The sequence below is a fragment of the Giraffa tippelskirchi genome, chromosome 12 (assembly GCF_054371585.1).
Source record: "Giraffa tippelskirchi isolate mGirTip1 chromosome 12, T2T-mGirTip1v1.2.pri, whole genome shotgun sequence".
Lineage (NCBI taxonomy): Eukaryota > Metazoa > Chordata > Mammalia > Artiodactyla > Giraffidae > Giraffa > Giraffa tippelskirchi.
In genome coordinates, this window is record NC_137286.1 from 98,616,697 (window position 1) to 98,631,116 (window position 14,420).

General features: G+C 40.2%; 1 protein-coding gene across 6 annotated transcripts in view; it reads left to right on the forward strand.

The window, feature by feature from the left end:
• Window positions 1-14,420, forward strand: part of STARD13 (StAR related lipid transfer domain containing 13) — a 396,772-nt gene that overhangs the window by 21,702 nt on the left and 360,650 nt on the right. The gene's annotated exons all lie outside the window — the stretch shown is intronic.

Genomic DNA, 14,420 nt, shown 5'->3' on the forward strand with positions numbered 1-14,420 from the left:
TTAATTTCTTAATTATTAATGAAAATTCCTGATACAGTTGAAGATTTCCTTAAACTACTATTATTAAGCTTTTCCCTAATAGGATATTACACATCTCTGTGATCAGCATTCCAGCAAAGAGGCATCAGATTGGGGAATTCATCTGTAAAACATCACTTATGAACACTAAGTTCACTTTATTGAAATAATTGTCTTTGCTCTACCAAGCTAAATAATATCCAGGAATTTGTTTTTGCTGTTGTGTTTGGTATGTTTTTAATAAATAAAAAATTGACTAGCCTTTTTTATAGTTATTTTGCAGTTTTTAATCTTTATACTTGAAATTTCTAAATTTTTTTTCACATTTTTTATTTGAATCCAAAAGTAGATCTTCATAAAATTCTGACCAGTATTGGGATATAGAGGGATATTAGTGATAACCTGTAAGAGTTTATAGGGTTGTTTATGGTTTTTGATTTTATGATTCACTGGCTGCTTTACAAAGTAAAAGAGTAACAATAACTTTGCAAGTAAACATGAAGGGAAAATATGTGTCTGACAGGGAGCAGCAGAAATTTTTAAATTATCGCAAAAGAGATAATTTAAGAAATTACTTACAAAAGTCTGGTCAGGGTTAGATACAACACTGAGAGATGAACTCCCCAGGATGGTAGGTGCCCAATATGCTACTGGAGATCAGTGGAGAAATAACTCCAGAAAGAATGATGGGATGAAGCCAAAGCAAAAACAACACCCAGTTGTGGGTGTAACTGGTGATAGAAGCAAGGTCTGATACTGTAAAGAGCAATATTGCATAGGAACCTGGAATGTTAGGTCCATGAATCAAGGCAGATTGGAAGTGGTCAAACAGGAGATGGCAAGAGTGAACAGTGACACTCTAGGAATCAGCAAACTAAAATGGACTGGAATGGGTGAATCAACTCAGATGACCATTATATCTACCACTGTGGGCAGGAATGCCTTAGAAGAAATGGAGTAGCCATCATAGTCAACAAAAGAGTCTTAAATGCAGTACTTGGATGCAATCTCAAAAATGACAGAATGATCTCTCTTCATTTCAAAGACAAGCCATTCAATATCACGGTAATCCAGGTCTATGCCCCGACCAGTAATGCTAAAGAAGCTGAAGTTGAACCGTTCTATGAAGACCTACAAGACCTATTAGAACTATCACCCAAAAAAGATATCCTTTTCATTATAGGAGACTGGAATGCAAAAGTAGGAAGTCAAAAAACACCTGGAGTACCAGGAAAATTTGGCCTTGGAGTACAGAATGAAGCAGGGCAAAGGCTAATAGAGTTTTGACAAGAGAACACACTGGTCATAGTAAACACCCTCTTCCAACAACACAAGAGAAGACTCTACACATGGACATCACCAGATGGCCAATACCGAAATCAGATTGATTATATTCTTTGCAGCCAAAGATGGAGAAGCTCTATACCATCAGCAAAAACAAGACCAGGAGCTGACTGTGGCTCAGATCATGAACTCCTTATTGCCAAATTTAGACTGAAATTGAAGAAAGTGGAGAAAACCACTAGACCATTCAGGTATGACCTAAATCAAATCCCTTATGACTATACAGTGGAAGTGAGAAATAGATCTAAAGGACTAGATCTGATAGACAGAATGCCTGATGAACTATGGATGGAGGTTTGTGACATTGTACAGCAGACAGGAATCAAGACCATCCCCAAGAAAAAGAAATGCAAAAAAGCAAAATGGCTGTCTGAGAAGGCCGTACAAATAGCTGTGAAAAGAAGAGAGGTGAAAAGCAAAGGAGAAAAGGAAAGACATACCCATTTGAATGCAGAGTCCCAAAGAATAGCAAGGAGAGATAAGAAAGCCTTCCTCAGCGAACAATGCAAAGAAATAGAGGAAAACAACAGAATGAGAAGGACTAGAGATCTCTTCAAGAAAATTAGAGATACCAAGGGAGCATTTCATGCAACGATGGGCTCGATGAAGGACGGAAATGGTAGGGACCTAACAGAAGCAGAAGATACTAAGATGAGGTGGCAATAATACACAGAATTGTACAAAAAAGATCTTCATGACCCAGATAACCACGATCATGTGATCACTCATCTAGAGCCAGACATCCTGGAATGTGAAGTCAAGTGGACCTCAGGAAGCATCACTACGAACAAAGCTAGTGGAGGTGATGGAATTCCAGTTGAGCTATTTCAAATCCTGAAAGATGACCCTGTGAAAGTGCTGCATTCAATATGCCAGCAAATGTGGAAAACTCAGCAGTGGCCACAGGACTGGAAAAGGTCAGTTTTCATTCCAATCCCAAAGAAAGGCAATGCCAAAGAATGCTCAAACTACCACACAGTTGTACTCATCTCACACGCTGGTAAAGTAATGCTCAAAATTCTCCAAGCCAGGCTTCAGCAATACGTGAACCGTGAACTTCCAGATGTTCAAGCTGGTTTTAGAAAAGGCAGAGGAACCAGAGATCAAATTGCCAACATTCGCCGGATCATCAAAAAAGCAAGAGAGTTCCAGAAAAACATCTATTTCTGCTTTATTGACTATGCCAAAGCCTTTGACTGTGTGGATCACAATAAATTATGGAAAATTCTGAAAGAGATGGGAATACCAGACCACCTGACCTGCCTCTTGAGAAATTTGTATGCAGGTCAGGAAGCAACAGTTAGAACTGGACATGGAACAACAGACTGGTTCCAAATAGGAAAAGGAGTACGTCAAGTCTGTATATTGTCACCCTGCTTATTTAACTTATATGCAGAGTACATCATGAGAAATGCTGGGCTGGATGAAGCACAAGCTGGAATCAAGATTGCCAGGAGAAATATCAATAACCTCAGATATGCAGATGACACCACCCTTATGGCAGAAAGTGAAGAAGAACTAAAGAGCCTCTTGATGAAAGTGAAAGAGAGGAGTGAAAAAGTTGGCTTAAAGCTCAACATTCAGAAAAGTAAGATCATGGCATCCGGTCCCATCACTGCATGGCAGGTAGATGGGGAAACAGTGGCAACAGTGGCTGACTTTATTTTTCTGGGCTTCAAAATCACTGCAGATGGTGATTGCAGCCATGAAATTAAAAGATGCTTAATCCTTGGAAGGAAAGTTATGACCAATCTAGACAGCATATTAAAAAGCAGAGATATACTTTGCCAACAAAGGTCCATGTAGTCAAGGCTATGGTTTTTCCAGTAGTCGTGTATGGATGTGAGAGTTGGACTATAAAGAAAGCTGAGTGATGAAGAATTGATGCTTTTGAACTGTGGTGTTGGAGAATACTCTTGAGCATCTCTTGGACCGCAAGGAGATCCAACCAGTCCATCCTAAAGGAGATCAGTCCTGGATGTTCATTGGAAAGACTGATGTTGCAGCTGAAACTCCAATACTTTGACCATCTCATGCGAAGAGCTGACTCATTTGAAAAGTCCCCAATGCTGGGAAAGATTGAGGGCAGGAGGAGAAGGGGACGACAGAGGATGAGATGGCTGGATGGCATCACCGACTCGATGGACATGGGTTGGGGTGAACTCCGGAAGTCGGTGTTGGACAGGGAGTCCTGGCATGCTGTGGTTCATGGGGTCACAAAGAGTTGGACACAACTGAGTGACTGAACTGAACTGAGCAACTATAAGATCCTTGCCCAGTAGAATCTTTGCCTTTTGAAGAAGATTGCAGCCACAGCCAGACTCCAGCTTGACAGAGAATAGGCAGAGGGATAAAATATCCATCTCTCTCCCTCCCAGCTTCTACCTTTTTTCTTTCTATATTGAACTCATCAGGAAACCAGGAGGGAAGGGCACTCACTTAATGTGTTCTTAAGCAATTGTGCCCCACAAAGGAAGATGGAAAAGAGCAGATAGTGATTTAGAAGGTCAAAGAGAAAGTATTCAGCACACATTAAAATGAGATTTGTCAGCTACTATTACTAAATGTGTAATATGTTCCAGTCACGGTGCTAACCTTCACACACATTGCCTGTTTAATCCATACAGCAACCCTACAACATAGGCATTATTATCTCCATTATTTTAGGAAAGAAATCTGATTTTCACAAACTCATAGAAGTCTGTGGGATAGGTATTAATGTTATCCTCGTTTCACAGATGAGCAAACCAAGGTCTTAGAATAGTAAATAACTTACCAAAGGGGCAAAAGCAATACCTGAGTCTGAGTTTTCATGCTCTTTGCCTTTATGCCACATCATTCATTTCCTTGGGAATTTTGTAATGCCTTTGGGTAAAAAATTCATATTACTAAGTGAAAGAAGCCAATCTGAAAAAGCCACATACTGTGTAATTTCAACAACATGACATTCTGGAATAGGCACAACTATGGAGACTGTAAAAAGATCAGTTGTTGCCAGGGGACAGGGAGGAGGGAGGGGTGAATAGGTAGAGCACAGAAGATCTTTAGGGCAGTGAAACTATCCTGTACAATACTATAATGGTGGATACATGTCATTTTACATTTCTCAAAACCCATAAAATTTACAGCAAGAGTGAAGTCTAAGATAAACTGTGGACTTTAGATGATGATGTGTCAATATGTGTGTGTGTGCTCACTCAGTCGTGTCCAACTCTGCAACACCAGGGACTGTAGCCCACCAGGCTCCTTTCTCCATGGGATTTCCCAGGCAGGAATACTGATGTGAGTTGCCATTTTCTTCTCCAGGAGATCTTCCCTGGAGTAGGACTCAGGAATCAAACCTGCATCTCTTGCATCTCCTGCACTGACAGGTAGATTCTTTACATTGTGCCATCTGCGAAGCCCTGATGTGTCAATGCAGGTTCAAGTGTAATAAAGGTACTCCTCTGATGGGGGAGACTGTGTATGTGTGTGGGCTCCATCAGTGAGTATATGGGAAATCTCTATACTTTCTACACAGTTTTCCTGTGAACCTAAAACTGCTTGAAAAAAATATATTTTTAATAAACTGCTGCTGCTGCTGCTGCTAAGTCGCTTCAGTCGTGTCCGACTCTGTGCGACCCCATAGACGGCAGCCCACCAGGCTCCGCCGTCCCTGGGATTCTCCAGGCAAGAATACTGGAGTGGGTTGCCATTTCCTTCTCCAGTGCATGAAAGGGAAAAGTGAAAGTGAAGTCACTCAGTCGTGTCCGACTCTTAGCGACCCCATGGACAGTAGCCTACCAGGCTCCTCCATCCATGGGATTTTCCAGGCAGGAGTACTGGAGTGGGGTGCCATTGCCTTCTCCTTTAATAAACAATTAATTTTAATTTAAAAAAGAAAAGAAAAATATAGCACATCTTTAATTATGTTTACTGTGATCCACATTTTGTTTCTTTTTGATGAAGAATGACTGATAGAGAATATCAAACTGTTTCTCAAGGCTTTTTAGAGCATTTCTCAGCCCAAGAAGAAAAGATTTATTACAAATCTATTGATTTTCTTTTTTTAAGATTAACAATGAACGTTAAAAAGGAGAAAGCCATTATCTTTAATGTGATGCTATAATCCATTGGGTTGTTGCCTTTTAAGGGAATGTAATTTATTAAAGAGGCATTTGGGACCCATCTTAGCTGATTTTCTAATTTTTTTTTTTTTCTTTTCATTCTGGTTACTTTGTTTTTACAGTAAGCTCTTAATTATCCCGGGACAGGTAATTTATTCCCATTAGCTAATTTAGGACAGAGACAGGATAACTTTATAAGCTATTAAGTAAGAAATCTGAGATTATTTCATATTTTGGCCCATTCAGAATAATATTATACTTTGAGTCCTCAGCCAGTTCTCACTGACATAGGTTGTAGAGAAAATGAATACGTAGTCTCAGATATTAATACTGGGATTTATATTGCCTCTGAAAAATCTTTCTCTGTTCTCTTTTGTTCACCATCAATATGTGCCATAGGCATTCCTTCCAAGTTCACATATAAGCAAGTAGCATGCAAACAGGGGTCAATTGGGCAGAATAACTTTTTTTGCTGTTCTACCTGTGAATCTTTGAGTAGATAAACAAGTTTCTGAAAGCTTTCCCTGCTGTTTTCCTTTTCTAAGGAATACTTTCTAAAGAGCCAACTCACTTCTATTTTCCCTGAGTATGTCATGAACTCAGAGGCCCCCGTAATAGAGGAAGTTTTCCACTGGCTAGATCTTTTCCAAGATAGGAGACAAATCCTTCCACACAGATTTATGTCAATGCAATGGACATTCATTCATCTGACTTACTGTCATCTTCTTACTTTCTCAGGCTAGGCTGCAAAACACAGTTTTACTCATAAAGATGTGCCGGATTCACTACCCTGTGGAGTATGTCTGAGGAACGTGTCCTCATTTCTAAATGTAGCCCTGGCTGCCAAATACTGAGGGCAAGGCTTCTGCCAGCCCGAGGCAGGTTTCCCACAAGGCTGTGCAAAGGATGAAGAATCAAGATGTCTAACCCTTTATTGCTTGTCAAGACTTCTATATACTTTTGGTAGAACATTTCCAAAGTTTGGGATATGGGCTTCTACCTTCAACGGACTGTTTCTGTCTACTCATCTCAGATGTCATTTGCCTAGGGGGAAAGTGAAGAAAGCTGTTCATGGTAACTGCCAGTATAAGTGAGACACCAGAACTGCTCAGGGCTTAAACTGAACATAAACATCCTCAACAAAGAGTCAGATATCTCAGTCTGAAGTTGGGTCAGAGCTGCACATACAGATGATATGCCCTGTGCAAGTGTCACCTTTTTTAATTGGCACAAAGTTATCTTCTGCTCCCCAATTTGTGAGTCCTTGAGATGGTGAAAGCCAGCCAAAGAGGATTTTTTTTCCCTAATTTTTATGAAAACATCATATGGGCTAATGCAGACTGTGACCTGACTAAGGGGATAGTCCAGGTTTGTTGACAGAAACAGAAAATCCAGGGACCAGATATAAATTCAGATAGCCAGGTTGCCAAGGCTAAGAGTGGTATTTAAAAGAAAGCAAAGCCATACAGCAACCAGTTGAAATTCTGGGGCTATTCTGGATCTCTTTTCTCACCTTACGAGAGCAGGTCAAGCCCATTTCTGAAGCCAGTGACTCACAAGCAGCTTCTGATTTATGCTTAATTCCCAGACTTGTGGGTGGGTGGAAGGGACAGGACAGGGAGATGCAAGGAGTTATATTCTAGGCAGGGAAATATGTGTAGGGTGGGGTGTGGTCTAGCCAGCTCCATTGGGTCTGTTCTCCATAACCAGTATCTATATCCTCATCTCCCTCCTGAGCCCCAGGCATTTGTGCCTGACTGGATGTCTTGGCATCTTAAACTGCATATTCCGGTGCACCTCAAACTCAGTCTTGAATTTTACCGTCTTCTCCTATTAACATCATGGTGAAAGACACTTTCAGTCAACTCATCATTCAGCCAGAAACCTGGGGTCACCCTAGGTTAAATTCACATTCGTTGTCACCATGTCCTCTCCAGCCTACATTTCGAATGAAATGTTAACTCATCTCCTTTGCATCCCTAATGCTACTGCTCTGAGTCAGCCATCTCTCATCTGAAATGCAGCCTACTAACTGATCTTTGGGGGCTTCCCAGGTGGCACTAGTGGTAAAGAACCCGCCTGCTAATGCAGGAGACTCAAGAGATGTGGGTTTGATTCCTGGGTTGGGAAGATTCCCTGGAAGAGGGCATGGCAACCCACTCCAGTATTCTTCCCTGGAGAATCCCATGGACAGAGGAACATGGTGGGCTATGGTCCATAGGATCTCAAAGAGTTGGATATGACTGAAGTGACTTAACATGCGTATGAACTGGTCTTTGGTATCAAATACCCCTCATCCATTATCTAAAATGCAAACAGAGTGACCTTTTAAAAAGTTAAATCTGATCATGTCTCTGTTCTTTGGGAAAATCTTTCTATGTCTTCAGTTTTTTTGGGGGGATAGGGTGGGGGGTAGAAACTCAAATTTCTGTGCGTGTTAGACAAAGTTGTTCATGATTTAGGCCTGCCCACTTCTCGTGTCTCTCTCTTTTTTGTCTGCTCCATCTTTTACTCAGTATTCTTGCCACATCAAATTACTTTGGGATTCTTTATTCTTCATACTTGAATCATTCATTCTTTTAACTTAAAATTCTGTCACATTGATTCCCTTTGCTAGGTTCTCAATACTCAGTCCATAGGAAGAGTCCTGTTTTTCTAGCAGTTGTCACATTAATGTTACTTATGTATTTCTTTGTTTTTCCTTTCACCAACGTTGAAGCAGTCTGAAGTCCAGACTGTGTCACTTGTCTCAGTAACCTAAGTGCTTAGCACAGTAACTTAAAATTATAGGCATTCATTAAATATTTAGATTGTAGTATATTCTAGTTATTTCAGTAGGGTCTCTTTTCTACTGTGGAGTAATAGGAGGAGTTGCTCCTCAGATACATTTAGGCTAATGTTTTGGCAAAGTTTTAATACTAGAAAGGAAGATGTGTATACATTCACACCACAGAAAGTTTTGGGTTTCAGGATGTTAAAAATTGAAGCATTGTCATGGTGAAGACTTTCAATCTAGGAGACATTTCTAAAGGAATTTTTTTCCACCCAGGTCAGATTTCTGGTCACCCCCTCTTTTTTTCCCTCTGAGAGAACTTGAGTTTGGGTATCATGCTACATTTTCCACTGCCACCTTCTTTATTTTCAACTGTTACATCTTTCAATCCTTGAAGAATGAGAAAGTATTTTGCAAGGACGACCCTTTGCAAGTTTTCTAAGAGTTTCCATTGGAAATTGTGAGGTAATGAGCAAAGGGGCTCCACATAAAATCCCCCTATGAATACTTTTTATTTTTGCCAAAAGAATGTTGGAAGGAGATAAGACAGGTGGTGGGTCTCATATGTTTATCTATACTTTGGAGGCCACCTGTATTCAGTGAATTTCCTGGAAGCTAACAAACTAAGAAAGAATTAAGAAATAGCTGGGGGCTGTGTAAGAGCTGGGATGGAACAGGGGCTAGAGATTTGACATGATCCTGTGCCTTAGTTAGAGGAGACGTAGCAATAGAAATGGAAGAGAGGAGAAGCCTCGGCTGATGATGCTACAGGAGATATCCAGCCTCTCCTTCCTTCCTCCCTGCCATCACTTCTAGTGTAACTACTTCATGGATCTTTGCTTTGGTCTGCAGTGGGGAAGTTCAGAGGATTTTTGCATGGTCAAAGGAATGATGAGAAGGACATGTGAAACATAGCCTCATCGCAGCAGCTATGGGGAAGCAGAGTTATTTTGGCCACCAGACTAAGGTAGTAATTCCCAGGAACTCTCTGTATGTAAATAGTGGTCCAGCAGATGTACAGTAGATGCTCATTATTGTTCTTAAAAAAGTAACACCCTAGAGAATAAGACACTAGTAGTTATGTTATATTTCATGATTAACTATGACTTAACTGTTCTAGGCCCTTCCTTTTTGTCCCCTGCGGATTTAGAAAGTATTTACTGGAGCTAGTACATACAGAGCCACATCTGTGTAAAATGACATCTGTTTCAGGACCACAGCCCAGTTGTGGGGTTGAAAATATGCAGTCACAAGCCTCATGTGGCCACTGCATTCCTAAAGCCCTGGATAGATGTTTCTGTCCATGAGATCACCCCAGCTACCAACCAAACATATTCTTCCTCTGAATTATTGAAAAGTATTTTAAAACATGACGTATCTGAAAAATTCATGGCTTTCGTTTGGTTTGTTTTATAGCTTTTACTGATTACACACATTTCCTCTATGGCTTGAATGGATAGCAGCATGGGCTGTGGTAATAAATCCTTCCCTCTGCAGACCTATGTCATGTATACACCTGGGCCAGAGTTTCACACCAGATGGCAACTGAAAATAAGTTGATATCTATGGTAAGATGGTATTTAGAGAAAATACATTTACAAGTAAGACAGAATGTGCATTTCACAGTAGTGATTTTAAAAGTACATGGAACGAGTCAGTCGGCAAATATTATTCAGTGCCTACTCTGTGTAGAACCTTGTGAGGGTTGCTGTTTTGGTGTTGGGCAGCCTGGATGTAGGGCTTAGAAGTGTTGTTAATACATCATCTCCTATAAAACTGGAAAAAATAACAATTTCCTAAGTTTTTCAAGGTTTCTCCACTTTTGATGTTCTGTGTTATGAACCTGAAACAGGGATTAAGAACATTTTGATCATCGAGGATACGTTTTCTGTGGCTTTTTGAGTAGGGCATGACTGAAGTGACCCATGAAAGGCAGCATCTATTGGCACAGACATTGATTAGGTGATCTAGATGGATTTGGTCCATAAACAACATAGAAAGGTCCCAAGGACTTTAAACATCCAGGAAAGTCTCCATAAAGATACACAGAGTGTAGAAGTGACTGTGACTTTCTGTTCAGAAATGTCAGTGTGTCCTGAGGTACACATTCTTTAGTAACTGCAAAACTATTCCTGGAGAGTGAATGAGTGATAAGTTAGTGAACTAGGCCATCACCTACCCTCTCCAAACAGCTGCAACCAAAGATGAAATTTCCTTCTTCACAGTTAAGATCATAGGACCATACCTTGGTCCTATGGGGCCCCATACTGCCTCCTACTTTCATGAAGCAAAGATGAAGTTTCCTAGTTTTCACAATATTTTACGGGAGGAAATTCAAGAGGCAATTCTGCTGCAAGAAAGAACACTGTGAATTGGCCATAAAGTGTTTTGAAAGACTTAACATGGCTCTTTTAGCTGCTAAAATATTAATATCTTGGCAGATTTAAGGAGGAGCAACATGTAGGCAGTTTTCTGTTCCCTAATTTTGAAATTAGATTTCTATGCTTATCACTGAGGAAGACCAGCAGTGAGAAGACTGCTGATCACTTGTGGAGGTGAGGGAGCAGAGAGGCAATTTGATTGAATAATTCACACCAATAGGTAAAAATCTGAAAGTCCTTTAACACTCTCAGGAATATTTGCATTTTTAAAAGATTCTCTCTTGGGACTTTGCTGGCAGTCCAGAAGTTGACTCCATGCTCCCACTGCAGGGGGCTCCAGTTGGATTAGTAGTTGGAGAACTAAAATCTCACATGCCACATGGCGCCGCCAAAATAAATAAAATAAAGAGGTGTTATCTTAAAAAAAAAGATGCTTTCTTAACCCAAATAAATCTGTATAAATCTGTGAGGGTGGTGGGGGTGTAATTCTGACAGTATAACACAGTGAGATAAAAACAAATACAGCAAAGCACAGAAAGCTATTTCAAAGATAGGTGAGGGATGCAGAACTCTGGAGACCAGCCCCCTAAATGGTTCCTGCTTTCCCCCAGCCTTTTTACTGATTTTCTCAAAGCCTTAAGTGTTTTCTTAATGGATCCCAGGCAGAACCTAAGGCTGGAGAAACAAAGAATGACTGGTAGGAAGCAGAAGGTGGAGAGGACATGAAGATAGGGCAAGTGGTTCTTCCTACATTCTCGTCATTGTAAGTTAGAAAACATCAGGATTTTGTAATGGTTTATTATAAACATGTCTGTGTGTGGATTGATTTGTCTGTAAAAACATCAGAAGTGTAAAAATAATGACAGACCACAGTGGAGAAAATAAGCTTTGCTCTTATATCAAGCACTTGGAAAATATTTAGCCCCATTCCTCCCTTGGGCTGGATTGATACTGCCTGTGAACTTCCTTCAAGAAAAACACAACCAGTTTCACCATCCATTTTTGTTAACTCCACATTCTCAGAGGAATCTTCGTGCATTCCCTTGAATATCAGGACTAAATTTGTTTCACCCCCTGTGGAACTGTGTTACTGAATATAATTTTCCAGAAAGTCAGTTATGCTTTCCATGACCAGTAGGAATATCTGTGACTATTCTGCCATTGTTCTGCCTACTTTGTGTTAAGTCTCCAGATATTATTTCCATAATAAGAAAAAAAAAATTTTCTAATGGAATAACTTTAGGGCCAGCATACTTGCTGTGAGAGGTAATGAGTACTTAAATCTATCCCCCATCATATGTGGGCTGAGAAACTGTTCTTTGGCTAAGATAGAGGTAATCAAACAGAGTTGTTACTTCAGTGGGAATGTTAATGCCATAGAAAAGGAAAATGGGCCAGGAGATTTGGGCTTGAATTAAGCATGAGGGAGGAGGAGGGGAAGAACAATAAAGACCTAGAATGTAAAGTTAAAAGCTCTAGGTCAGTGCTGCCCATAGAAGTATAATTTGATCAAAGTATGTAACTTTAAATTTTCCAGCCTCTTAAAAAAAAACAGTAAAAGGAACAAGTGAAGTTAATTCATTTAATAATATGTTTTATTGAAATCAGTGTATTAAAATGTTGTCATTTTGATGCATAATCAATGCACAAAAATTACCCAGAGATGTTACTTTCCTTCTTGAGGTCTAAGACCTTTAAATCTGCTGTAGATTTTACGTCAGCAGTGTGTCTCCATTTGGACCAGTCACACTCCAAGAGATCTGGTGGATAGAGGAGCTATATGAAATAGCCAGGAGGAAAGACACGATGATGATCTGAATCACTTTATTTATTTATAAATGAATTGTTACAAATAAGTAAAAGTTCTTATGGCATCTAAATCAGAGAGAGCATTAACAAAATAATGAGAGAAAATAATTAATAGAATCACCTAACTTTGGACAGTTATCCTCAAGAAATAGACTGGTTAAAGAAGATTTATGTGACTAGGGTAGAATTTACTGAGCTAGACTTCAGGTAGATATAAAGGGATCAGTGTTTACCTTGAATTGCAGGATGAACCTGGAGTTCATTCAACAATGATCTTGGTTTCCTTAAGGTAAGTGAGAAAAATAGCTCTGCCCTGGAACAAGAGTGGAAGTAAAGGTGAACTCCAAAGGTGATGACTCTTAAAAACCCCATGAACATGTAAACCTAACAAAAAAGGGGATTCAGTGTCCTAAAGATAAAATGTATAACCGCTTCCCTGAGCTTAAGTGAACCCCCAAATCTCCTTTCTGCAATAAAGTAAGTTGTATCTGTATGAAGTGCTTTATTAATTGTGAAACTCACATACAGACATGGCGTATTGTTATTGGCTAGAGAAAGGACTGTTCTGTGGAGAAGAGTTATTAGGAACATCTAATGGAAAATCCATCATCCCAGCGCATCATTAAATCTTAGAAACTTGCTCCCCTGGGCAGGTGGCAGAGAGTTAGTGGAGGTAAGGGAGGGCTAACTTTCTATTGGGGGCAATCTTAGATTTGTTTTATCAAAACATTTATTGCCCATCTTTAGAAACTTCAGCCCATTACTCTCATTATGTATTTAGTGTGAGGGCATATACTACTTCATAATTATTTTTTCTTCCTCTAAATGTGGGCTTTCAGTGGCTTCATAAAAGTGATAAATGGCTCTTCTTGGACACACAAAATAGAGATTGGCAGACAATTTAAAGTTAAGATTTCCCAGCAGACCCATCACTACCAACAAGATCACCTACTGACTCTCATGTACTCTGAGAAATGTTAAAATAAGGCCAAGATTTTTATGGTCCCCACTTTCTACTGCCCCAAAGGCTTTTCTATGCTTCATTTCTTCTGTGCCAGCTACAGCTGTATTTTCCCAGTTGTGTCCCCTAGGGGTACACAGACATACCCTAAAAGTAGTCATTTTAAGTGCCTCTAGGTTTTGCTGAGACATTTGCTTGAGAAAAATTATTTGCAAAATGGCTTTGAAAGACACAAAAGCACTTTATATCAGGTGACAGCTGGAAATCAGTGCACTCAGAACCCTTTTATAAATAGCCTGTTCTGCAAATACTCCCTGTAATGATAATTATAGCACTTTAAATAAACAATAGGGTTTGCTCTCACATAAGTCCATTTGAGCTTTACCACGACCTTGTCAGAGCATTTGAACGATTCCATGTTGCTAACGCAGGACCTGAAGTTCAGAGTCTTTGAATGACTTGGCCAAGGTCACACAGCTGATATTTAATACAACCAGCACTCCAGTCCCACATCGCCTCCTCCTCTTTGTAAGTTGTGTTTTCCAGGCCATGCAGCCTGGAAGCAACACACTCATTGTAGCCACTCATACTACACTCAAAGTGAGCTTTGAGGCTCCCATTTATTGTAACTCCACCTTTACAATTTCTGCCAACAAGTCTTAGGGTCTTTTTTCCCCTAGAAATCTTGGCGGGGGTATGGTGTTGGGGCGTAGAAGCTCACGTATGTTTGGCACTTGACTTGTTGGCTACACGGTGGTGGCAGGTACCATTTTTATTACTCTATGATCTAATTTGGAATCCATGATGTCATCTATTATGCCCATGTTGTGGCGCAGCTGAAACTCTCCGAAGGTACTGAGGCTGCCCAAGCACTGTGCTCTCTCACTTGTCTGGTCCAGCTCTAGGCTGTTCCCTAATGTTGCTCAGGGTTCCAGCTGAAAGATCACCCTTTGAGTGGGAGAGTGACCTTTGCCCCACCCCCAGCGCCCATTGTTACAAATGCTGTTAAACACTGCCCTCAACAGAGT